Source organism: Protopterus annectens, chromosome 15.part0 (genome assembly GCF_019279795.1).
Source record: "Protopterus annectens isolate FY-2018-M chromosome 15.part0, PAN1.0, whole genome shotgun sequence".
NCBI classification, from domain to species: domain Eukaryota; kingdom Metazoa; phylum Chordata; order Ceratodontiformes; family Protopteridae; genus Protopterus; species Protopterus annectens.
Genome location: NC_056749.1, coordinates 465874340 through 465900985, shown reverse-complemented (window position 1 = coordinate 465900985; position 26646 = coordinate 465874340). Strand labels below are relative to the sequence as shown.

The following is a 26646-nucleotide window of genomic DNA, read 5'->3' as shown; positions in this document are numbered from 1 at the left end:
GATATTTGTACACAAAATAGAAGGGCTAACAATTACCATGGGACTAGAAGGCTAGGCTTCTGAAGATCCTCAAAGCTCTGCAGCCACAACTCAGGCAAGCTGCATTCTTACAGGAATAAAGGTGCATCATCCAACCCCACACAGTTTCCCACTTGAAGGACAATGCCACCCAACAAATGTCAACACAAATAACTTTCTTACATCCCTTTATCCCAGCTACAAAGAGTACCATAAGTAAAGCAGGCATGATGTCAGCAACACTAAGTTCCAATATGGCTTTGTTAAATCTTTATTAAATTCCAGTACTTGTAACAGCATCTAGTGCATCACACAGGGAGTTAAGGGTCCAAATGAAGTGATGATAAAATCAGCAAAGGAAAGTAGTACTGCTGGAACGGAATTCGTCCTCAAGTCTTGGTGAATCTCTTCATGAGGTGGACCCTGTTTTTACAAAATCTTACCAAGACGACACTGACATTTAGATTGAATTTTATACTGCATATGTCAGGGATATATGTAGGTTAAAAAAAAATAAACAAAAAAAAAAAAACAAAAAACAAAAAAGACAGCTGGGTGTATAAATCCCAGGATAAAAAGTGCCCAATCCTGGTAGGCACATTGGTGCCGGGACTGGAAAAATGACTGTAAAATCCTCAATACATGGAAACATTCCTACAATGCGGTTAGGCCAGGCTCAGGTGAAGGATGACCCCCTGTTATAATAGGAAGTAGTAGTTCACAAAATCTGACAGGCCAAAAGAGCACCATGAGAGATGACAGAGTGGACTACTGAGAATAAAAAAAGAAATTATGCACTGTTACTATTTATGCAAGAAGCCCAGAATTTCCAGATAGCTGTACAAAAAGACTAAGAAATTAGAAGAAAGAAAAACACTTGCACAAGAAAAACATCAAAAGCTTAAAATGCAAATTTGTGTTCATTACAACAGATTCATGAAAAACATTATACAGACCACAAAACCTTGGACCATTTTGAAAAAGTAGTGACTGAGGAAGTGCGAAAATACGAAGAACTAAATCTAGAAATTTGTGAAAGGTATTAAAAAAAAAAAACGTTGACATAGGAAAGAAAGAGATCCAATATGGCACAATATTTATGCAAAGGAGAAAGCCAAACAAATCAATACAAAAAATGCAGCTCTAAAAGACGGCTGAAGAGAAATAAAGGGTAAGGCACCCAGATATGCAAAATTTCACAATACAAAAAATAAGATCACAAAGGGGGATGTAGAACAAATGATTAGTAAAGCAGATGTTAAACAGAAGCTGAAATTATGGAATACCCGCAAAGTGAAGGATTAAGTTTAGAAAGTCTAACACAGGTTATGTCACAGCATGATGGAACGATGAATCCCCACAGTAAGGAGAAACAGGAAGTGCAGGAGACATCTGAAGAAATATTGATATGGGAAAGAAAAAGAAATTTAATATGGTGCACTACTTATACAAAGGAGAAAGCAAACTAATAAATACAAAAAAAGCAGCAACAAAAATATTTGGAGAAATACAGGCAAAGGCATTCAGCTATGGAGAATTTTATACCAAAAAAAAGGGGGGGGGGTAGAAAAGAGGATTAGTACTTGCCTCTAGGATATTCCTACAGATTCTACCCCTTCAAAAACATAAAAGCAGCCAAGGTAGAATGAACCCTAAACCTGGCAATGACGTTGCTTGTTAAAAGCACAAGACAGATACTTGGAAATTCTCTGTTATCACCGATTATCCCTTTTTCTTGCACTCACAGCAAATGAATATTTGAGCAGACTTCTTTAAGATTTTACTTCTGTCAAGATAGTATCTGAGCTGTATGTGGACATCTAAGATGTGCACAATTCTCTCTTATTCATATTTAGGTTCTGGAAAGAAGAGAAGGAGATTATATTTTGATTCAGCATACACCAACACCTTTAGGCATAAATGAAGTATTTGTTCTGCAAGATACCCCATCTTTATGAAAACCTGATATGTTGACCCATCGTAAGAACTTGTAGCTCAGAAACCCTCCTTGCACACATCAGAGTAATAAATAACACTGTATTCCAAGTTATGAACCAGAATTCAGACTGATATGGAGAAAGTGTTAACTTTTCCAAAAAAAAGTTCCTAAAGATAACCACTGATTCTATGACCATCAGGTATAACATTTGCTAAACGACTGGAGGATACAAAATCTGGTTTAGCAGATGTGGAGGAATCTACTGAAATGGAGGAAGGGAATCCCATCTGCATCTGTATCCTTGCAGAGTAATTCTCAAAACTCAGTTGATTGAGACGGATACCACTGAGGAAAATGTAGACCTGAAGTTATGGAAAGATTTAAAGAATTTCCAGGCTGCGAGGGGAGAAATTCTAGAAGGGGCAGCTAGTAATTATGACATTCTAGACTGCCATTAGCTTTGAGCTTCCTTGCTATTGCATTTTGAAAGTCTGCTTGCCTGTAACTAGAGATGACTGCAAGTTTTGTTCACTGTAAAATGACATGAAATTGGAAGGAAAACAAACCTGGAAAGTGTGCGAGTCTGTGTGTGGGGGCACTGGAAAAATCTTTTCAGAAGCTCAGCAGCAGAAGGGCCAAATAATACCTTTTAGCCATCGTCTTTGGCATCTTTAGGCAAGTTTTGAAAATGCAGTCATGCAAACTTCCCATAACTGAACATAAAGCAGTTGCTTTTGATACAGCATCAGCAGAATAAGAACTCTAAAGAATGTTTGTTATGGAAGATACAGATGTAATTATTCAGAGATGTTTTTCTCTCTAGAGTAACAATCAACTTCCTCATATTCTCATAGGTTGGTACTAGGCTATCGGCCCTAGGGGCTATACAAGCCTAGCCATAATAATTCCCTGGATATTTATTCCCACAATATTTACTTCCCTGGACCCCTGTCTAGCAGGACGACTGATGTAATCCGCAAGGTGAATTTCCCATCTCCCATCCAATCGTCAAGGTTCCTTTTGAAGAGGGCCAAGGAGGCGCTCTGCTTGACATGTACGGGCAATCTATTCCAGAGTATGAGGAGTCACTGGGTCAGGAACCTATCCCTCCAGCATGTTTTGCTCATTGTGATGACAAGGTTTAGATCCCTGGAGCGTGTGGCTCTGAGGGATTGGGATTTCTTTAAGTGGAGCATGTCCAACAGCTCAGGGTCTGACATGGCCCTTGTATGTTAAGCAGAGATCACCTCTGAGTAGACGATATGCCACAGAGTATAGCTTGAGTTTTTTTTTTTTTTAAGACGGTCAGCATAGGGCATCTGCTTCAGAACTGTGATTCTTTTAGTGAGGTATTTCTGTGGCCTTTCCAGCTGTTGCAGATGTCTTGTGATGTACATACCAAACGGAGCATTTTACTCTATAATGGGTCTAATGAGGGATGAGTATAGTGGAACAATGACAACCTTTTTTCTGGATGAAAAGCACTTAGTGAAGAGGTGTGCCACATAGGATTTGTTGACTGTTGTGGCGACGTGGTTATCGAAGGTGAGACCACTGTCCACCTGTGTCCCAAAGTCTCTCATCACACTTTCGGTGTTTAGTGTACTGCCAACTATGTGGTAATTAATGGGTACATGGTTTTTCCCAAAGGGGATAACTATACATTTCTTGGCATTAAGCTTGAGCCCATGGCTCTGGCACCAAGCATCTGTTTCTGTAAGGCCCTTTTGTAGAATATCCACATCATTTGTCCCTTTGTGTTGGCCTGTACTTCAGAGAAGTAGATGCTAAACAAGAGCGGTCCCAGGACTGAACCCTGAGGTACTCCACTTGTCACCTGTCTGGAGCTGGATTTGGAGTCAGCTACTTTAACAGTCTGGGGTCTGTCAGTAAGCCAGTTGGCAACCCATCCAGTGACGTAGGAATTTATGCCCTGTTTAGTAAGTTTATCTATGATTCCAGAGTGGGGGATGGTGCCAAAGGCCTTGGCGAGGTCCAGATAGGCTGTGTGGACCTCCTTACCCTCGTCCACAGCTCTGGAGACTGATTTGAATAAGTCAATCAGGTTCAGGAGGCAATTTCGGCCCTTCAGGAACCCAAACTTCTCTAAGAAAGTCATCAAAACCTACCATGTGTGCCGGGGCACTTGAGAATCCTGAAGATATAAGTAGCACAAGAATCCATTTTTTCCAAACTCTATCAAATCTTTCCCACCCTTGTCAGAAGGAATAGGATAGCATTCACATACTGTTCGACAGCAGAAAGTTTAGTCAAAGAGATCAGTGCAGGAATCAGATTTTATAATCCATTACACTTTTAATAGGCAGAAGGATGTCTAATGGATTGTTGTACGCCTTACAGACATCTTCTAATGCTAGTAAAACAAGAGGAATTGCAGCATGTTTAGGAAAATTCAGATTAGCAAATTTACATTTTAGTTGTAACACTGGAATTTCACTATGCTCCCATTGAACAAATAATTTCATTTTAGAAAATGTTTAAAAAAAAAAAGTTATGGCTTACCATAACATTCCATCTGAGTTATTTCATCTTCATTTATTCATTACTCTTGGGATTCGGTTCTGACCTCAGAACCGAGCCGGCCTTTTTTCAAGCTCGCGTCAGCCATAAATTTCTTGGACTAAGATTTTACCCATCATGCCCTTCTCCCTGTTACCTCAGATCTAGTTTGCAAGTTGGAAAAATGCAGCCAAGGCTACCTCTGGTCAGACATGATCTAACAGGAAAGAAGGACAAATGAGATCCACCAGAAACCTTCAGAGGGAGAAGGCGGGTGGGCCATAATGAATAAACGAAGATGAAACAACTCAGATGGAACGTTATGGTAAGACATAACTTCTTTATCTGATGTTGTTAATCTTAGTTTATTCCTTACTCTTGGGACAGAGTCCCCAGCTATCGTGTTCCCTGGGTGGCCCTACGGAAGGACATTCAGGAGCACTATAGAACCAAAAAAAGCTCTGCCTCTGGAGGCCAAGTCCAATTTGTAATGAGCAATGAAGGTATGAGGCCTAGCCCAGGTTGCAGCTGCACAAATGTCATTCAAAGATATTCTAGCATGGAAGGCTGCAGACGTTGACACTGATCTTGTAGAGTGGGCCCTTACTCTACCAGGTAAAGGAAACCATTCTTGCCATAAATGAAAGTAATACAATTTCTCAACCAAGTGGCTAAAGTAACTTTAGAAACTGGACAACCTAATCTGGATTCAGAAAAGGTCAAAAACAGCTGATCAGACTTTCCATTACATTTAGTACCGTCTAGGTAAAAATGAATTTATCTATGTACATCCAAGGTATGCAGGCAATATTCCCCTCTGTCAGAATGATTAGGGAAGAACACTGGCAAATCAATAGTCCGATTGATAGGTAACTCAGAAACGACCTTGGGCAAGAAGGTCGGATTGGTCCTTAATGAAATTCTGTCCTTTGTCCTTATGAAAGATGATGTAGGGGGGTTTGATAGACAAAAACCTGTAATTCAGAAATATGTCTGGCAGAAGTAATAGCAACTAAGAACATTTTCTGTGACAGATACTTTAGATCACAGGTAGATGCAGGCTCAAAAAGAAAAGTTGTCAACCCTTGAAGGACCAAGGCCAGGTCCTAAGGTTGAACAGGTACTCTGAATGGAGGCTTTGAGTTACGCCCTTCAGAAAGGTCTTATAAAGTCTGTGTGACATTAAGGAAGAGCCCTGGAAGCCATTATGAAAATTAGAAATTGCAGCCAAATGAACAAGAACTGTGGAGGCTGTTAACCCAGATTTAAAAAGGTCTGAAAGACATTCTAGCACAATAGAAACAGGGGCTGTAAAAGGGTACATTTATTTATCTTGTAGCCAGAGAGAAAACCTCTTCCATTTTCTGCAGTAGAGTAGACTGGTGGATGATCTATGAGAGGCAATCAGAATGTCACATACAGGGGAAGATGCGTCATGCTGCCTAACAATCATTGGAAGTGGATAAACCAAGCTGTCAGTTTCAGGCTGGATAGGTTTGGATGAACCACATTTTGTGGGTGAGATCAACTCTGGAGTTGGACTGAGAATCCATGGTCGATCTAGGAGATGAGGCCACAGGAAGGGAAACCAAACTTGTCGAGGCCAATATGGAACAATGAGGATCACTTTGCTCTTCAACCGATGTGCTTTCTTGAGGAACAGGGAAATGAAAGGCATCTGAGGATAGGCATATAGCAGACCCGAGGGCCAATCGTGGACTAGAGCATCTCTCTGAGACTGTCCCCAAGGGGGATAAGGGCAAAGTAGTTGCTGCACTTGTGATTGGACAGGGACACAAATAGGTCGCAGCAAGGCTGGCGCCAGCGGTCAAAAATCTTCACTGCCACTAGAGAATAGAGAGACCACTCATGAGGCTGTAGAATGCATCTGCTGAACTTGTCCACTATCACGTTGGAGCTCCCGTGAATGTGCATCACTATCAGAAAATGGTTGGAGGCTATTGCCCATTGCCATATTCTCATGGCTTCTCAACAGAGTGGGTATGATCTGGTTCCCCCTTCTTTGTTGATGTACCAGACTACTGCCATGTTGTCTGACTGAACTGCAATAGTCCCTGACGGAAGGATCGATTGGAATGCTTGCAACGCTATTAACATCGCCCTCAGTTCTAGGACACTGATATGCAGATGGGCCTCGGTCTGTGACCAAGTGCCTTGGACCGTCTTTCCCTGAAACAACCCCTCCACCCCATCAGGGATGCGTCCATGGTCACTGTGGCATTGGGTTGAAGGGGCGAGACCACTGGTGAGGGTTGTTTGACATCCACCAGATCAAGTCCTGTTTGCAAATCCTGGTTATTCGAATCGGAAAAGAAAAAGGATGCTGGGATGGGTACCACTGTGTAAGAAGCAGCCATTGAAGAAGCCTCATGTGTAGCCTTGCTAGAGGGACTATGGTGATAGAGGCTGCCATCAATCCAAGCAGTTGAAGAACAGATTGAGCTAAGGCTAGATTTTGTGAAAATATTGCCTGTACCTGTTCTTTGATCCTCTGAATTATGTGATCTGGTAGAAAGGCTGTACAAATCATTGTGTTCAGAATCACTCCAATGTACTCTAAGTGACTCGGAGTAAGGTTTGACTTCTTCCAATTTATCGATATTCCAAGCTGCTGTGCAGTGTTTAGGGTATAAGTCAAGGCCTGATCCAGTAGATGTCTTTTTGGGGCAGTAATGAGCCAGTCTAAGTAGGGAAACATCTGGAATCCTTGAAGCCGCAGGTGAACTGTGACTACTGCCATGCACTTTGTGAACACTCTGGGGGCTGTAGTAAGTCCAAAGGGCAGTACACGAAACTGGTAATGACTGGCACCCGCACGGAAGCGAGGATATCTTCTTAAGCACCTTTCCACCTTTATGTGGTAGTACGCATCTTGATCTATGGAGCACATCCAATCGTCATTTTCCAAAAGTGGAAGTATAGACTGAACCGTGACCATACGTAATTTTTCTGTCTTTACGAATTTGTTTAGGGTGCTGAGATCCAGAATTGGTCTCCAGTCCCCTGTCTTTTTTGGCACCAAAAAGAATCTTTAATAGAAGCCGGATCCCGTCTGGTCTGGGGGAACTGCTTGGATGACTTTTGAAGCAGCTCTGATATCTCTATAGCTGCGTCTTTCCTTTGACTGGGTGGCAAGTTGGATAAGCTTCAGGGTAAGGGGAGAGTGAATAAGAAAGGAATATGGTATCCTCTGGTGATGAGCTTTTGTACCCAAGCATCTGTGGTTATGGTTTGCTAGGCAGAAGGTTACAAGGAAAAACGACCACCAACTGCTTTCAGAGGAAATCAATCAGGCTGCTCCTTTGGAGCACTGATAAAGCTGTCCAGAGAAAGATTCCCTGGAACCCCGGTTTCGCAGACCTCCCCTGCCCTGAAAGGGGCGTCATCCGTTAGAACCCCCCCCCCCCGCCTCTAAGAGAAAACTCGGCCTGAGAGTCACGGAAAGAAAACTTTGTGCCACATTTTCCCACTTCTGCTTCCTAGAATAGAACCGCTGAGAAGATAAACTGACACCCATGGCAGACAGTGTCTTACCGTCCTGTTCACATCTGGCCAATGTATCTTTTATCTTGGACCCAAAGTAGTGGTCTCAATAGGGGCGTTAAAGAAGGAAGCCTTGAAGGGATCCGCAAATTCACAAAGGTGTATCCAAGCATGGCGTCTCATAACTATGCTTGCACCTGCAGCTCTCGCCACTCCCTCAGCAGCATGTGATATCAAACGCATTGAGGAATTGAAAACCAATTCTAGGGTCGCTAAATGAGAGGCCACCTTGTCTTGGACCTCATCAGAAACTGCTCCTGCCAAGGTCTCAGACAGTTTGGACACCAAGTCTCTCTGTAGCCTTGTGAAATGTGGCAGGTAGTTCAAGGACCTAACAGCAAAGGTTGATGACGCAAAGACTCGCTTCCCTAATCTGTCCACCGCCCAGGATTCCTTATTGGGCGGGTGAACAGTCTGGCTCTCCTCTGCCAGTTCCTTCTTTGTAGCGGCAGCCATCACCAAGGCATCTACTGGGAGACCTTTTGACCAATGGGGCACTCTTCTGGGGGAGAGAGGATTTTGTCTGGCCTAAGAGGTATGGCCTCCACAGAGTCCTGTGCCTTCCATGCACGCTGCAAGATGAGTTTGACGAGCTCATTAGCAAGTGAGGTAAGCAAGAACATAGGGGGCCAGGCACGAAAAGCCTGCAGGAACACAGACTCCTCTGAGGAAGGGTTAGAGGACTTCCATTCACCTCTCTGCTTTAACATTTTGAGGATGTCACCAAAGGAAACCTCGTCAGAAGGTGAAAGTGGGGACCCCTCCCAGTCATCGTAATCTGTGTCTTTGGTCAATGACTCCTCTGTGGAGTCCATGTGCTTCCTCTTGCACGTAGTCTTGCGGTGGACTTCCTCAGTGGGAGACTCAGGGGAAGGCTGCAAGGATGGGGTCTCCAAGGGCAGAATGGCCAGAGACTCTTGCACCCTGTGTCTGGGGGTTGCGATTTGAGACAGCTGAGGCTCACAGGAAGTAGCAGTCTCCTGACACAGGCGGCACAGAAGCAGTGGCCAGTGTCCTCTCCTAGGCCTGGAAGGCCGGCCCGCCTGAGGAGGGATGCCTTGAAACCTCCACAGAAGTCGGAGTACAAGTAGGTGTCTGTGGAGAAGGGTGATCAACTCCAGAGGGGAGAGACATTTGAAGGGGCATGAATTCCTCTGGCCAAAAGCAGCTGGTCTATAAGACGCACCACATCATGTTCAGAAAGGCTTCTGGTAGACCTCATTGAAAGCCCTGAAGGCGATTCGGGCCTGTCCAAAAAAGGGCTAGTATGGCCATTGAAAAAAAAGTGTCTGTATAGGTAATGTATGCACTGAAACTGGCAATGTTTGTATAGTCTGCACCACTAAAGCCATCGCAGAAGTGGTACGCACTGAAATCAGTGATGCGGAAGACTCCTGCACTGAGAACGGGGTTGTCAAAATTGGAGTCGTCTGCACTGAAACCATCGGTGCCAAAAAGGCCTGCACCGACGAAATTGTCAGTGCCGAGGGGGTCAGCGCCGACTATGTCTGCACCGAGAAACTGGATGGTGCTGAAGGAGTCTGCACAGAGACTTCATTCAGTGCCAAAGTTGACTGCTCCGATATACCAATCGGTACCTTGCTGCGGTAGCGTTGGCTCCTCACAAGACGCTGTCCGCTTCAATTCTCAGCTAGAGCGTCTTCTGCGTGGAGACATGCAAGCCGGTACGTAAAAATCAACTGCCAATCATTAGCGGACCGGAGTTGGCTGTGGCGACCCCTAACTGGGGGAAGCCAAAAGACACAAAGAAACAAACCAAGGAAGTCTGCACTGAACTAGTCGGTGCCGTAGTAGTCTGCACCATGAAGACTGATGTCTGCATCGAAAGCAACGGTGTAGAGGCACCAGCACACATAATTAGAGACAGAGTCAAGTGAGTCGATGCCAAAGCAGCCGCTGGCACCGACAACTCTGACAATTTAGCCTTTTTATGTTTCAATTTCTTAGGGTCTCCAGAGGGAGACAATGGAAGAAGAGACTTAGACCTTTTATGTTGTTTGAAAGGAGAAGATTCCTGCAACCCAGAAACAGCCTTGCAGAAAGGGGTCTTAAGGAGACCCTTTAGTACTAGTTTATTTTTATGTTCGTTCAAAGTCCTGGCAGAAAAACCTTTACAAATTTGACAGGGTGGCTTCTCTGAGATGAGGCACGCCCTAACAGTATACACAAGTCATGCGTGTCAGAGTGAGGCAGTTTGTGTCCGCACTCCAAACACCTCTTAAAGCCTGGACTCCCTTTCTTCTCAGATATTATATCCACAAAATATTCAAAACTAGACACACACACACACACACACACACACACACACACACACACACACAAACCCACACACACACACACACACACACACACACACACTAGCAAGGCCCAAGGGAGGGCGAGGAAAGACTACCCACAAAGGTAGTAGAAGATACCAAAAAGGTACAAGTAATAAAGAAGAAGATACGACTTAACATCGAAAAACTAAGAATTCTGTGAGAAAAAAACTGTTATCAAAAATATACACTTAGCTGGAGAGGAACGGCTCGACATGGCTGAACAGCAACGCGGCAAACAAGATCTGAGGTAACAGGGAGAAGGGCATGATGGGTAAAATCTTAGCTCAAGATGTTTGTGGCTGACGCGAGCTTGAAAAAAGGCCGGTTCGGTTCCAAGGTCGGAATCGAATCCCAAGAGTAAGGAATAAATGCAGATTAACAACATCAGACTGATAGTTCACCCCCACCCCAAAATATTTACTATATTCAGAATCAGAATCCCACTGCCTGAGAAATATTAACAGATAAAATCCCCTCACAGTCTAATCCCTGTTCTGACCAGGCATCAGTATAAGGAAATTCTTTCAATAGTTAGTGAGATATCAGTTTAAGGAATTTAAGGCCTGAAATAAACCCTTAGCAAAGGCTAATAATCATCTAGGTAGGGAAAGACATGAATGCTCTCAGTCCTCCAAAAAGCTGTAATTGCAACCAGATCATTTGTTAATATGCTGGGTACAGTGGACAAGCCAAGGGGGCAAGGATGTGAAATGATAATGCTCCCCTACTGCAAATCTTTGGGAATTTTCACTAGTGTTTCTTTATGGGGCTTTGGAGGCAAGCATCTTTTAAGTTCAGGGTCACCAGGAATTCCTCTTGTGGGATCAAATGTAATAGTTTTTTTTCCAGAATAAGCATCTTGAATTTGGATATCTTTAGGAATAGGTTTAAATGAGAGATCTCTAGAATGGACTTACTAGGTCCCTTTTTTCTTGGTACCAAGAACAGGCTGGAGAAAAACCCTGTGCCATCCCCCCTTGAGGGCACCTTTTCTTTGGCCCCAGTCACTTGCATGTCTCTTAGAAACCAAGTGATGAACAGAGCATGGTCTCTAGGAACTGCTGGGACACCTCAGAACAAAGGTCTTTCTAATAACCGAAGATTGCTGCAATGTATTATTCTTAGCAACCATTTATCCAGAGTGACTTTGTTCTAATTTCCTACAAAGGCAGACAAACTGCCCCCTCCCCCCCATATTTTGGAGGGAGGAGAACAAGGAAGAGGGTTGGGATGGTCTTATGGAAGGGATAAGGAAAGGGAGGAGCCAGGCTGCATCATGGCTGTTCCATCAGGGTGCCAAGACTGCTCTGCTTGCCATTTCTTTTTGCAATTGAATTCCCCCTCCTTTCCAGATCCGGTAGCCTCTTGTCTAGGGTTAACTGGACATATCTGGGTTGGGATATTCCTACTATACCTGGGCACATCTGAAAAATTTGCCTCACAGATTGGGCAGTCTTAGCCTTTTCCTCAAATTTTTTTTTTGTATATGTCTTTAGTAGAGGGTTTAAAGAGAAGATCCTTACTTATAAGGGATACTTATAACACTGATAAACTAAATTCTGATAAAAAAAACACCTAAACTAAACTTGAAAAAAATAAAAAGGTGGTTGGCAGGCATCATGCTACACACAAATCTGAACTGAAACATGGCAAAATACTTTATACAACATTCAAAGATTAAGCTCCTTTGTCATATTTTAATCAGGACCTCATTAGAATAAAATTTAAATAGAATAAATCCCTTTATATAGTGTTCATCTATTAAACTCTAACTTGTTAAATTAAATAAAAGCAATCCACTTTCTAAAAAGACTTGCTGTTAAAAACAAAAGTCCATTCATTTTTCTTGCATGTGGAACATATTTTTAAAACGGTATATTTTGTAAAAAGATGAAATGAAAATATAAATATATAACAGGAATAAATATATTAATCGCAAAAATATTTATGAAATGTGTTAAGCTGGCAATGAAATAAGTAGAATGCTGGATAACCCACTAAAATTCCAGTTACGGAATAAAACGAAAACCCAAATCAGACTCCATTTACGGCATAAAAACAAATCGGAAGATTTGTTGTTTTAAGTACCATAAAAACTTCAGTACATCCACTATAACATAATATTGCTTGCATTAAGTATGTTAAAACATTATTATAAAAAATTAAAATGTGTTTTAAACAGTGTATGTTGGAATCGAGACTTATTAAAAAGTAAAAATGAGTAAAAATATTATATGAAAATATCACAACTTAGAGGTTCTATGTTTGAAAACTGGTTTTAGAGAGACAGTCATTTAAACCCAGGGGTTGTGAAGGCATTAAGTTTAAACTGCCACAGAATTTCCTTATATTACAATGGGTTTTCCAATCACCCATGGGATCTATGTTAACTTGCTCCTAGACACCAAATAAAAATTCACAATGTGTAGATTTTAACAATGTACATTTAAATAAGACATTATTGGAGTTCTTAGTCCTAATGCTATACATAGTTTCGTAAATGCATTTCAAGGGTCTCTCGGTGTTCCCTACATACACACAAACATTCTTTACACATTGCTAAACAGACAATACCCTAGCTGCAACAATTTCCTTTTCTAAAACTAATCTTAATATGAACTGCATTTTCTAAATTAGTAGTTTCCCCCCTCGAAAATACACTCACAACAGGCACAACTGTCACATTTTTGTACCTCCAGCATGCTTATTCTTTTTTTATTATGGTTCACCTTGAAAACACTCTTATTTGTTTTAAAAACAAATTTGGAATCTGTACCCAAAATTCCAACCAACCTCAGGATTAAACTTAAGCACATTCCAATTAGTTGAAATAATGTTTTTGATTTCCACTGCAGCTTGGTTAAATTCAACCACCATAGCTTTATGAAAATCTCCTTCCAGACTAGGATATTCTAATCCTTTTTTCAATACAAAATGTCTCAAAAAGTGGCATATATTTTTATCCTCCACCACACAATCATTTCCTGTAAAATCTCAGAAACTAGTTGCCTGGGGTATCCTCTTTCAATACACAAGCATGACATAAAATGCAACTCTTCCAAAAAGTTATCACAACAAGAGGTCATCCTAGCAGCTCTCACACACTGCCCTTTTATGTTCTTTTTTTGTTTAAATGGATGCGCACTTGAAAAAGGTAGATAAGAATTGGTGGATTTTCTATGAATTCTAGATCTAAATTTCCCATCCTGTAATTCTAACTAATATCCAAATAATTAATCCCCCTCTCTATTAAAATAAAAAGTGAATTTCAAAAATGAATGTCTCTATAGTATTTTCTATACCTTCCCAAACAATAAAAATGACGCCCAAAAATCTTGTGTAAAGTTTAATGTTTCCAGAAGTTAGAATTCAATATGAATTTCTTATCTCAACTTAAGACAAGATTTGCAAAAAGAGGGGAGCTTGTTGCACCCATGGTGACACCTCTAGTTTGTCAGGTTTCACCTTAAAAAAAATATATAAAATTCTCTAGGACTATCCTAACAAGTTCCAAAAATAAAATGTATACCTTGTCCTTTCAAGAAAGCAAAACTATTCAGGCTGTCATAAAAAGTCCAATCCCTCATCCAAAGGGACAGAGGAGGATTTCACACTGCCTGGGGGGAGGGAGGCAGTCCTCAACTATGCATGTTGTCTAATAATTGTACCCGCTGCTGCTGTCCTGCATTCACAGTATCACCACTGCTTCTTAAGAGTACTTTGCTACCCGGAAATGAATAACAAGTCCAGCAACTCTTGTCTCTGGTATTTATCCCCTCTGCCTTGGTCTCCTCCAACAGGGTTTGTCGCTAAGATGGGATGCAAGACTAGCAGTTTCAAGTGCCAAAGGCCAAGACAGCAGCTGTGTAAATGCTTCCCAAATCTATCAAGACTTTGTCATTTGGGATACGATTTATGTTAGGGGCAGAGACTGCTCCTTTGTTAGGATCCAAGGACACCACACTTGGATCTGCTAATGGGTTTCAGTACAAGTACTTGGGGAAATCACTGACCCTTCCTGAGAGCACAGTGAAGGGAGACGGGCTGCATTCGTGCATTCAGACATACATCCTCCAGGACCTCTAGTACTGGAGGGGCAGCTAGTGGCTTAGGTTCAGGGAGACTTTGAAGCCTAACAGAGATGCAAGACCTCTACGAGTATTCCTTGGAATCACACTGGAAGATCTCTTTCATAAAAATGAAGAGTACTCCCCCAGAGAGAGTTGAGAGGACTAAGGATCCTCACTAAGTCCTGGGTCTCAGCTGATGGGAACCTGCCCACATACACCAGTTCATCAGCCTCTGAGTTGGTGAAGTCAGATTCCACCGGAGGGGGAGCCACCCTTACCTTCTTAGAAGAAACTTCAGACACAGACTGATCATACTTGCTTAATTTTTGGCACTTTTTGGCTATGTTCAGACAAGACTGCTTTGAGGTCTCAGATTGTGAGTGGGGGGCAAAAACCTTAATGAGATCACCGGAAAAGTTTCTCTTATGTGAATATTTGGGGGTATCTCACCTTCTGCCTCCATAACCATGTCGGTCTGTCAGGACATGCCAGAAACCAAAGGCAATAGCATATGCATAACAGTCATACAAAAGGACTTTGTTAGAACAAATTCCGCAGTCAGGGGCTGGTAAAGCACCTTACCTCAAACAACAAGACCTAACAACCCACAGTCAGTCACTTCCTCAGTTTCTTTAACTCTCCATTTTCTCTTTATGATTTTTATTTCTATATTTTATGAAGTATGCTGCTCGAGGATTTGGACCATGCCATGGTGGCTGGATAAGGTGAAAGTCACGGTAAGTTGTCTGTGAGATGACAGAATCTGCCATATCACACGCACACTCAAGTCTCTCAACAATGGGTACTTTAACTCTGTCATAGTCCATGTTGGGGTGAACGAATTGAGACGTACCTCCCTGGACTATATGAATACATACATGATTGAGCTCACTGAATGCGTGTCCTAGGCAGGTATGTCCCTAGCCTTAAGCAGCATTCTACCCTCACCCAGAATGATGCCTCAATACAAATACAAAATGATCGAGTTTAACAATTGGCTTAGTTCCTGGTGTCATTCCAGGGAGATCCAGTACCAGACAGCCTGGGAAGATATGATCGACAGACCATGATGCTTTGCTAGAGATGGCCTGCATCTGTCTCACTTGGGCTTCAGGCTTCTGGCAAAGACCATTGCCTCCCCATAGTGCCTTTTTTAGGAAACATCCTGAGGTCAATAAAACCAACACATAATTTCAACAAAACACAAATTAAAAGTCATGCTGCTAAATGCCAACATGAAACTGCACTCATTGCAAGCATTCTTAACCCTGGAAGATGCTGACATTTGTGCAGTCACAGAAACCTGGTTCAAAGCTGCAGACAGAACCCCGGCTTTAACTGGTTACTCATCGCATCATACATACAGACCCCAAACTGTGGGCAGCAAAGCCAAAGGAGGTGGAGTTTCAATGTATATTAAAGACACACACATCTCCAGGCTGGTCAAACAGTATGATTCACAGGAGACACTCCAGGTGCAGTTAACCATTGACAAGACCCCTATTCAAATCAATGCTTGCTACAGGCTCTCAAATTTGACTCAGAATGCCCACTCCACCTATCTGGACCTCTTTAAATCTATCAAGATTCAACCCTTAAACTACCCAACCACAGACTGGAAAAAAATACTCATGCCAGAATGCAAATGCCCAGAGATTCCGCAATTTTATCAATGCAAATGCCTTGGAACAGCTAGTCAATACCCCCACAAGAGGTGATAATATCTCGGATTTGGTATTAACCAACATGAGTAACCACTGCAGCATCCCTACAGTATCATCCTCCCTGGTAGGATCAGACCATAATTGCAGTCACTTTCGAAGTCAGCATCTCTCCCCAACCCCCCTCTATTCAGGGTCAAACAAAAAAACTTCTCCAAAGCTGATTACAACCTCCTGAAGGATGGTATAAACAGCTTCACAGCCCCCTCCCCCTCTGTTGGAACTGGCACCAAAGTACTATATGAGGACTTGTACAGATGCATTGAATGAGGAATACCTGACAGGATAAAACCATCCTCTGCAAGGAAGACTAAACCTGTCTGGTGGACATCTGGAATAAATAAACTATAATAATAAAAGGAAAAATAAATGCTGTCCAGGCCTAAGAAGGAGCAGGTGCCCAATTAGAAGCAATCTCTCCTTAGCCTGAACAAGCAAATAAGAGCACTAGTGAAATCCTCTAAAGCCAGAGTACAAATTGGTCACATCTACTACAATCATAAGGCCTTCCTCACATATGTCCGAAATCTCAAAGGAAGCACCCAGATCTGTTCAGAACTGGTGTCAAGGACACCACATACACAAATGCTGTAGATACAGCCAACCTACTGGCTGACAGATTCAGTGAAAACTTCACCCCTCTGTCTGTCCCCCCATCAGTAAACCAGGACATCCCCAGTACCTGCCCCTCTCCCCTTATCTCTGGGGAACACGTCATCATTGCCCTCTCAAAGGCAAAGAATACAGCCTCCTTGGGACCCGATAACATCCCAAGCTGCAGCCTACATGAACGCAGGCATGAACTTGCATCACCATTGGGCATCCTATTCAACCAAAGACTGAGTACTGGCTTTGTCCCAGCCGAGTGGAGGACAATCATTGTCACCCCTTTACACAAAGGTGGAGCGTCCACCAATCTGGGAAATTATAGACCCATCAGTCTAACTAGCCTGATCTGCAAGGCCATGGAATGGATTATTGTGGACCTCATTAACAGGGACATTGGCAACCTCCAAACACTCGACCCCACAGTTTGGTTTTGTCAAGTGGCGTTCATGTCTGTTAAATCTGGTCTACTACTTTCAGACATCTTTAAGACAGTTACCAAAGCCATGGACGAGGAGAAGATGGTGCACACCGCCTACCTTGACCTGGCCAAGGCCTTCGACACTATTCCCTACCTTGGCATAGTAGATAAATTCTCTCAACAAGGTATCAGATGGGCTATGGCTAACCAAGTTTGCAAATGACTGCAAGCTGGGCGCTGTTATCAATTCCCCAAGTGATGTGGACATACTCCAAGAGGGTCTCATCCAAACAAACGACTGGTGCCAGAAACATGGCCTCAAGCTGAATGACCAAAAATGTATCAGCATCCCCCTTTGGGGAGAGTGATGTCCTCACATATCATATTAATACCATCCTAAGCAAGCAATCAGTAGTGAAGGATTTGGGCACCCAGGTTGATAGCAACCTGACTTTTGACCACCATGTTGCTTCCACTGTACAGAAAAGCTTTCTACATGGCACACCTCATAAGTAAGGGTATCTCATCCAGGGACAAGGAGGTCATAACATCTCTGTATTCTTCCCTTATAAAGCCAATGGAGTATAAAGCCCACTTAAGCATGTACCTTGCAAAACACATGCAGCAGGTGGACAGACCACAGAGGTTCCTCACCAGAAGAATCCAGGGCCTCAAACATCTACCCTAAACAGACAGGCTAAAAAGCCCTGTCCCTCTACTCAGTTTCATACAGACTCCTCAGAGGTGGCCTCTGTCTGGCATACAAAGCAATCTCAGACTCAGCTTTGATGGGACTGCTACATATCCACAAGTCAAGCTACACTCGAATAACCCGTCCATGCGACCTCAACCTGGTCTGTGACATCAATAGGACTTGTTGGCGAGAGAGATTTGTGTCCCACAGACTCCTCCACCTGTGGAACAGGCTCCCTCTTCATGTCAAGCAGAGTACCTCATTACCCCTTTTCAAGTGCAACCTGGATAACTGGATGGGAAACAGAAAATACACCCCTGGGATTCCACCTGTGTCCCTGCTGGACAGGGGCTTTAGGTGATTGACTTATCTAACCATGGGCTAAATCTTGGGTAGGCTTATAAGGGCCTCAAGGCAAATAAACTAGTAACTTCCTATGATCCTATTGTCGTACTGTCTTCACGGTGTACGTTGGACAGGAATTTGTGGTGTGCCCTGGGTCAAGGCAAAAAAACACTATGGAAGCCCTTACATGAATATCTGAGCTACATCAAGACGCCATGCATTTAAGTCTCTCTCAAAAAATTTCTTATTAACTCATGGCTATGCCAATGTACCTTTCTTGTATGTTCCACATCAAGCAAAACTTTACATACTTAACCTTACATCATCCTATCTATACTCTTTCAGCACCTGCCCTCTTCCCATTCTTAGGGGGGGACTTGAATAATCTTTTTTGATTTCCTGACTATACTTTGTACTGATCATCATATTTAACTGCATTTTTATCTTTATCACTGGTGTCTCTTCATGCTTTACTGTATTCTATGTATTCCACAGTCATACTGTACGTGTATATGCTTTTTAATTTATATCTATACTACTGTTTTATTTGATGTTATTTAACTCTGGAGTTTTTCAACCTGGGCTTCCACCGAAAATGGGTATTTATTAACCAGTCGGACTTCCCTGGTAAACAAATATTAATAAATAAATACATCTATTTGTCACACATTAAATTATTTACTTTAACAGATAACTCTTCTGAATGTTATTCTGAGTCTGCATTCACTACAGAAACCACCACTATCCAAGATCAGAAGAAAATCCCCTATGAGGTAATTATCTGTCCCTGGAAAAAGGCTTAACCAATAGACTGCATGCCCTGTGGCGATGGAGATGACAATGCAAAAGTACATAGCAAGAAGATCTGAAATTGGCTGCAGCAGATGCACCCTTATACTACTAATGTCCCCACACCAGAAACAATGTCATCTGGACCCAGTGGGTGAAAAGAGCACTAGAGGATTGTCTCACTGTAGGCAGGATATCCCAAAAGTGAGGATTGCAATAAATACTGCAAACATCAACTAAATTTACCAATGGCATTATGGCGACTTGCAAGAAAGGACCAGGTAAATCATGTTTTTCTATAAAGACAGCCATTTTTTTTTTGTTCCAAGACAGCATACAAGAGGTGTTCCTACAGTGAGGAATGCAGACATTCTACACAGGACTATAAAATGGTGTGCAGAAAGTATAATGAAGAGGGTTATTTAAATCAGTAACTCAACAGCTAGCACACTTGCCTTTGGTGCTGGAAGATCAGAAAGATGTGGGTTTTATTCCCACTCTAGGTTATTGGATTTTATTTTCCATTACTGACACTGCAGTGTAGCATTAGGGGGCGTTGTGCTCCTCAGCTTGCAGCAATTTAAATAAGAAGCTAAACCAAGACACTATCTACCAGAGTTGGTGGTAGCTCAGGTTGATGTGAAAGATCCCGTGGCGCTTACTGAAAAATGTAATGAACTTTCCTCATTTCACCGTACAAATTTCCCCTAGTCTGGTCACCCCAGAATAAAAAAGCCACTAGCCTAGTGGGACTAACCTGGTCAAAGGATAAACAAATTATGGTTAGTTTGTCCATTATTGCAAAATTAAGTAAATGCAGATAATAATGAAAATACAGTAAACTTTGAAATAAGTTTGTACAAACTAAGAATGGAAGTATACATGTTGAAAATGATGATGTTAAGTTGTCAATCTCCCCTTCATTCTTGCTGGATGGGATCGGCTCCGACTCGGCACTTGCTAAGCTCGAGAGCTAATTTTACCAGCTCGAGGCAACCCTATATCCCATGATGCAAGGCGGAGATTACTCAGATCTCGTTTGCCGCTTCACTAACGAGGTGCCTTCTTTTACCAGCTCTTGGTATGTGAACTTTTTAGAGACTTTTCGTCTACCCCCCTTTAACTATATATATATATATATATATATATATATATATATATATATATATATATTGTATTTTTGTTAATTATCGACTCACTTTAGCCGTATTTCCGTCAGTGTTCCCTTCTTTTTGAGTAAATATTCCCTTGTCCCTAGTCAGGCCTTAGGCCTTCACCTCCCTAAATTTTTTCCTGTCAGGGATTGTTTGTGTGTGACTGTTTTCCCTGGTTAATTTAATTTGTTGGACTGAGTGTTTCTGTGTGTGATTGTGTTACTGTTGTTCATCGACACAGTTATGTCGAAGGACACTAAGGTCTCAGGCTTCAAGAAGTGTGACTCGTGCTGTCAGAAGATGTCTGACAGGCAGTCACACTTCTTGTGTTTATTGCCTGGGACCTTCGTACCTGCAGGACTCTTGTGCTATCTGTCATGCTTTCAGCCCAAGAGTCCTGCAGGAACGAAAAAATAAGCTCATATTAAGGGGCTTATTAAAGCCTGAGAGCTCCCCGACTAAGTCAGTGCCGGGGAAGCTCTCGAAACCTGTTAAGCCTTTGGCTCAAGCTTCCAAGCCATCGGCTTCAGGTCCTTCCTCACCAGGCTCAAGATCGGCTCCGGCTGGAGCCGATCTTTCCATACCAGTCTCAGTATCGGCTCCATCCGGCGCCGATACTACCAGATCCAGACACTCAGTGTCGGCTCCGGCTGGAGCCGACGTATCTTCGGCTCCGATGGCTCCATTGATCTCAAAAAAGAGATTTCGATCCCCTTCAGTGGAATCTATACATTCGGCTCCGAGATCACCCTTGCTCTCTGAGCGGAGCCGTCGGAGCCGATCTTCTCGGTCATCCAGGCTATCTAATCACGACCTTGAGAGAGTGGTGAATAGACTATTAAAGTCTCGGGCATTGGCCCAAATACTCCATAGCCCATCTCAACAGACGGTAGCTATATCACATCCACCGAACATTCCTCCTCCGACTCTCTTACAGAGTTCAGAGCCGGAGCTCCTCGGAACCGGTACCGTTGTGACTTCGGAGCCGATACCACCCCTTTCGGCTCAGTCGTCCTCGGCTCAGATTTCCTCCTTGAGACCTTCATTGGAGGGATCCGGGCATCTAGTCTCTCTCGTCGGCTCCGAGGGGGCGAGTGGCATCGGTCCCTTGTCCGACCCCGTTCTCCCTCTCGGAGCTTCGGCGTTGGTGAGCTCAGCCCCGACATCTGCCTCAGAGCCTTCCCTCTCGGTAAGGCCTGGGGTTCCTATCTCTTCGGAGAGGGAACTTTCTGGTCTCTCGGACGGGGGAGCCTTCGAGGTGATGAGGAGTGTACTAGCCCCTGGGCTTAGTCAACGGACAGTTCCATCAGCTCCTCCCACTACAGTGCCTGCTGACGTCTCTTCCCACTCTCTTGCTCCCGGACCCAGAGATCCAACGCCTCAGGTTTCCCCATTGGGAATATCTTCGTCTTCCGAGGCTTCTCCTGATCCATCAGGAGAACCCCCGTGTAAGAGGACATGTAAGAGGAAACATTTAGACTCCCCTGAGTCTACTACATCAGATACTGACTTGGATGAGTCGGAGGGATCCCCAAGGTCCTCCTCTGAGGATGTCTCATTTTCAGACATCCTTGAAATCCTTAAACAGAGGGGGAACTGGCCCTCCCCTAATCCCTCTGAGGACGAGTCAGTATACCTGGAGGCGTTCGGATCTTGACCCTCCACCTCCTGGGTGTCTCCGCCTTTCGACCCTCTCATGGAGGCAGTGGCTCGGAAGGCGTGGATGGCTCCAGATTCGGTGGAACCTATCCCTAGGAGACCTTCAAAATTTATTACTGCCCCACAAGATAGACAATATTTGACAAAGGGTGTGCCAGTTGATGCCATGGTGGTGGCTGCTGCCACCAAGAAGGAATTAGCTGATCCTTCAGTACCTGTCCATCCTCCTAATAAAGATTCTAGGACTATGGACAGGTACGGTAAGCAGATTTTTTCTTCAGCGACTTTTGCCATGAGATCGCTGAACTACTTATGCCACTTCACCCGCCTTCAAAGAGATGTTCTTAAAGAGTTGGGAGAAGTTTTACAGGATACGTCAGCTGCTGGGTCTCCGGATAAGATTAGCTCACAGCTAGGAATCCTTAACTCCATTGCTAACTCCTCCATGCGGCTCATTTCTTATGCAGCCGATGGAGCGAGTAGGGCCGCAGGCACAGGAGTGGCTTTAAGGCGTCAGTCCTGGATGCGGCTTTGTAATTTTGCAGACCCCTTCAAGGCGTCTTTCACAAACTCCCCCTTTGATGGCTCGACCTTGTTCAGCCCTCAAGTGCAAGACACTTTGACTAGATGCGAACAAGATGGCAAGACTCTTTCTGCCGTAGCAGTCCGTTTCTCCAACCCTTCTAGACCTTACCCCAAAGGACAGAAGGGAGGGAAAATGTGGTTCCGCAAATCTCAAGGAGTCACGCCTGACGCACGAAGTCAGTTTACCCCCAGAGGCAGAGGGGTAACAATAAGACACCGCCCTAGGGGCAGAGGTGGTCCGCAGAATCAGGGTAGCAGAGAGCCTCTTTCTGACAAACCCTTCCAGCATCACTGAGATGTTGCCCGATTGTCCGCCTTCGGAGGCAGTCGGGGGAAAACTATCGCTGTACCCAATAGCCTGGCTTTCCCTTTCTCAAGGCAAATGGGTACAGTCAATTATATCCAAGAGTTACAAAATTCCCTTTATTCAAACCCCAATTCAACAAAAGGGAACCCTTCCAGACGTTCCACCAAGTCTAAGGGAATTAGCAGTACTAGAAATATCAAAACTCCTAGTAAAAAGAGCCATCCAGCCAGTCCCAGCGGACCAAATAGGATCCGGAATCTACTCAAGGTTCTTTTTAGTTCCAAAAAAGACAGGAGACTGGAGACCAATATTAGATCTCAGCAAACTCAACAAGTTTGTAAAGAAATCAAGATTCCGGATGGTCACGCTTCAGTCCATTCTGCCCTTTCTGGGCAAGGACAATTGGATGTGCTCGATAGATCTTCAGGATGCGTACTATCACAAAAAAATTCACAGATGCTCCAGAAGATTTCTCCGCTTCCGGCTGGGGACCAGTCACTTCCAATTCAGAGCCCTGCCCTTTGGACTCACTACAGTCCCCAGAGTGTTCACCAAATGCATGGCAGTGGTTATGGCTCACCTGAGACGTCAAGGATTCCAGGTGTTTCCATATCTAGATGACTGGCTCCTCACTGCCACCACCAGGCATCAGCTTCTCCAAGCCAGAAATTACACCATTCACACTTGCAGAGGGCTAGGAATTTCTATAAATTTTGAAAAATCTGCCTTGTCGCCTTGTCAATATATTACTTTTATAGGCGCAAGATTGGACACCGTACAACTTTCAGCAAGGTTGACAGACCAAAGGATCTTGGACATTCAAAGACACGTCCAAGTGATTCTATTCAGCAACAAAATTCAGGCCAGATTTGCTCTGAAAGTACTGGGTCTTATGGCAGCTGCCACAACACTTCTTCCCCTCGCCCGCTTTTACATGCAGCTTCTACAATGGATGCTATTCACCCAATGGTCCTTTCAACAACTTCCCATGCGTCACGAGATCATAGTAACTCCAACTTGCAAAAGACATCTGACTTGGTGGATATCGTCCCCTCAAATCCATCAAGGCAGACCATTTGTTCCTCTTGCCCCGGTTGCCACAGTTACATCGGACGCCTCCCTGATCGGGTGTGTGGGGGGGGGGCATTATCAGGGCAGAATGGTCCATGGCACTTGGCAACCTTTAGAGTATCATCTGCACATAAATGTTCTGGAGATGAGAGCAGTGCTTTTAACATTGCAAGCCCTTAATGACTCTCTTCCCCTGGGAACTATTGCAGTCCAAACGGACAATATGTCCGTAGTGTGATATATAAACAAACAGGGCAGAACCAAGTCCTATCCACTGTGTCGAGAGGCTCTCAGACTTTGGCAATGGGCAATCTCCTCTCACCGGTTTCTGATAGCAACGCACATCCCCGGGAAATCCAACATCATAGCGGACAGATTGAGCAGAGCTATTCTCATGCCTCACGAGTGGTCTCTCAAACAGTCAGTGACGGAAGAGATTTTTCAGAAGTGGGGCCTTCCTTGCTGCGACCTTTTCGCTACACCTCAAAACAGCAAATGCCCAGACTTCTTCTCTCTCTTCCCCCTTCCAGGCCATCCCCCCAGAGACGCTCTAACCCAAGATTGGCCCCGGGGACTTCTTTATGCCTTTCCACCTTTTCTGCTGATACCTCAGCTAATTCAGAAAGCAACCGCTTTGAGAGCCAAGTTGATTCTCATTGCCCCTTATTGGCCTCGACAGATATGGTTTCCGTTCCTACATCATTACCTCTTGGTACAGCCATGGCATCTGGACCCGGTTCCAGATCTTCTGACCCACCAATCGGGTCAACTGTACCAATCCATACCTTCTCTCAACCTCACTGCTTGGTTGCTCCACTTCCATCCTTAGCCAGGCTTCCTATGATTTCTAATCCTGTACGGGATATCATAGTAGCTTCCCTAAAATCTTCTACCAGAAAGATTTACACTAGTAAATGGCGACGTTTCTCTTTCTGGGCAAAAGCTAGGAACATAGACCCCTATACTGCTCCAGTTCATTCGGTATTGGACTTCCTAGCTGACATTTTTCATTCAGGATCCTCATCTTCCACAGTGAAAGTTCAACTGGCAGCCATTTCAAATTTTCATATAGGCTTTTTCGACCACAACATTATGTCACAAACTTTGCAAGGCATTCCTTCGAGGTATCTTTTTATTGAAACCTCTGATTAGAGACCCCCCACCACAGTGGGATCTAAATTTAATTTTAACATCCTTGATTCTTCCCCCGTTCGAACCTGCAGCTGCCTGTTCTTTGAAATTGCTTTCTTGGAAGACACTTTTTCTAGTTGCCATTACGTCTGCCAGAAGAGTATCTGAGCTTCATGCTCTCTGTGTTCGCCCTCCCTATCTAATATTCCACAAAGACAGGGTATCCCTAAGAACTAATCAGTCTTTCTTACCAAAGGTGGCATCTCAGACTAACCTAAATCAGTCCATTGATCTTCCAGTATTTTTCCCGAATTATTCTGATAGAGCTGACCAAAAGTTACATTATCTCGATGTTCACCGCCAGCTCAGATATTATCTGGATAAGACAAAATTTTTTAGGAAATCTGATCAACTATTTCTATCCTATGCAGAGAACAGGAAAGGCCTTCCAGTTTCTAAGGTAACTTTATCTAGGTGGCTGTCTTTTGTGATCACTTACATTTATCAGCTCAGAGGCAAAGAGTTGGTTTCTAACCCAAAAGCCCATTCTACCAGAGCTCTAGCTACATCTACAGCTTTTCAAGATAGACTTCCAATAGACACTATTTGTGCAGCAGCCACATGGGCCTCTCCTCATACCTTTTTTTTCACATTACAAATTAGATTTGGTCTCCAGAGACAGAGCAAATTTTGGTTCCACCGTTCTCAAGAGTCTGTTCCATTGAGCCACCCAGGATAGATGTGCTAGGGACGCGGTCCCATCTAGCAAGAATGAAGGCGAGATTGACAACTTAACATTTGTCTCCCTTGGTGTGTAATCATCCTACTGTAAGGTTTTGCATTCAAGTAATCCAAACCATCCTTCAGGTCAAGCAGGTCTCTGCCCCCCATATCGCGCAGTAGAAATTTCAGTTTTTTCTCTTGAGCACTGGGCACCCACAGACACTTGTCCTGCAACTAAAGAGACTAAATACTAATTAATCCAAACCATCCTTCAGGTCAAGCAGGTCTCTGCCCCCCATATCAAGCAGTAGAAATTTCAGTTTTTTCTCTTGAGCATTGGGCACCCACAGACACTTGTCCTGCAACTAAAAGACTAAATACTAATGTAGGTGCTTAACTTCCAAGTGTCTAGACAGTAAAATACCTTACCTGCATTAACTTAAACAAATGTTAGTGAGTGTATTAGTACATTTCTGCTGTATAGTTCCTTAGTCAAACCTCTGTACTGATGAGTACATCACCAGGACTAAACAGTTGTATATTGCTCTCCAGTTAGTCCCCCCCCCCCCAACTAAAGTCAAGTTTCTTTTGAGAAATACTCAAATCTATAAAAGAGCATTTCATTTCCTCTCCCGTTTCATCTGTAACTAACCCCAGCTTTAATTCTATATCCTTTTAAGAATGTCAGGGTAAATTGGATAATGTCTACATTTGCCTTGATTTTATAGTATAAAGTAGAGTGACTGTGCAAATTAGCATACCTTTTCTTAAGGTTCAATGAGTGGTTTCTATTCCTTTTGCACTTCACAGTGAGTGTCTGCAGAGTTCATTTAACCATTGGCTAGCCTTCTCCTTCCTTGCAGTCTTTACCCCTCCCTCCTCCAGCTCTTGTTCTGTATTGGATAGCCTGAGGTAATTTAAACCCAGGGTGCCATTTTGTTTTTTTGTTTCAAATCCAATAGCAGCTGTTTGTCTCCCTGGGTGTGTAAT

General features: G+C 43.5%; 1 protein-coding gene across 1 annotated transcript in view; it reads right to left on the bottom strand.

Moving 5' to 3' along the window:
• ACSL4 (acyl-CoA synthetase long chain family member 4) overlaps positions 1-26646 on the bottom strand; it is a 469611-nt gene that overhangs the window by 327153 nt on the left and 115812 nt on the right. The gene's annotated exons all lie outside the window — the stretch shown is intronic.